The following is a 1,253-nucleotide window of genomic DNA, read 5'->3' as shown; positions in this document are numbered from 1 at the left end:
CAGCCGTCCCCGTCTCCGGGGGCTCTGCCACGCTCTGGTGTTTGAACAGAGGTGGCAGAATCCATAATTGCCTCCATCCTGCTTGGCTAAAAGCGAGGAAAAGCCTGGTGCTGTGCCAGAGTGACTGTTCAGCGCCGAGTCAGTATGATGAAGGTCTCTGCACCAGGAGCGGCCCGTAGGAGGTGGTGGCAATGTCCCAGCTCAGCCTGTTTAATACACCTTTTTTTCCCCCCCTCCTTTCCTGTGTGGCTGTTTTCCCCCTGGGTGCAGCCCAGCCAGGGAGGTGATGACTTACCTGCCCCAGGTCACAACTGGGATGCAGGGTGTTAACACAATGCCCCAGCAGAGCTTTTCTGTCTCTAATTTCTGTGATTATGTCGTCACCAATCAGTGATGAGAACCATGACAAACACCACTACCAGGAAGCCCTAGTGCCTCTCCTCGCCCCTTTGTCCCGCTGGCGATTGGGCGGGTGACTCAGAGCCCTCGAGGACCCGCTGTATTGGCCCGCGCTACCCCAAAGGACGCTGCCCGCCGAGGGGACCCCAGCGTGGGAAAGCCTTGCCACTGCCTGGGAAGGCCAGAGGCGTCATGTTCTGCAGCTGGCATCCAAACGTGTCCTGATGACACAGGGACAGCAGCTCCCTTCTCCTGCCACAGCCGCAGCGATGAGGAGGGCTGTGAAAACCTCCCCACCGCGTACAACAACGCAGGGATGGGAGGGTGGTGGCGACTGACCTTGCGTGGCAGGACAGGGAGTGTTTTTAGGTGACCGGCTAGTGGGAAAGGGGGCGAGTATGGTTAGCAGTGGGTGCTGGTCCCAGGTATGCCCTGTGCAAGCCCACCCGTGCGTCACAGGCTGGTGGGGCTGACCTGACCCTGCCGTGTGACGCAGAGCGGGAAGGGGAGCTTCACCCGTCCACTGCCCTCCAAATCAACTGCAGCCTGGAGACTCCAGCGACAAACGCCAATGGCAGCAGCGCAGCCGGTATTTTTATTAGTAATTGCTGTCAGAAACGTCAGCTCGCAGTCAGCGCCAAAGCTCAGCGGGTCTGAGAGGCGAGTGGGCTCCAAAGTGCCGGCTGAGGTGTCCGATGTGCCTATCGTGTGCTGCAAAACTCATGTCTGAGCAGGAGCGAACAGGCTCTGGCAAACAAACTGACAGCGAGCTGTGCTGGTGGGGAAGGCTCGTGATTTCATCGGGGAGGGAACACGGAGTATAAACAGGGATAAAGTTTACGTCAAGCGTGCGT

This window comes from Buceros rhinoceros, unplaced genomic scaffold (assembly GCF_000710305.1).
Source record: "Buceros rhinoceros silvestris isolate BGI_N320 unplaced genomic scaffold, ASM71030v1 scaffold11956, whole genome shotgun sequence".
Lineage (NCBI taxonomy): Eukaryota > Metazoa > Chordata > Aves > Bucerotiformes > Bucerotidae > Buceros > Buceros rhinoceros.
This window is presented reverse-complemented; position numbering follows the sequence as displayed.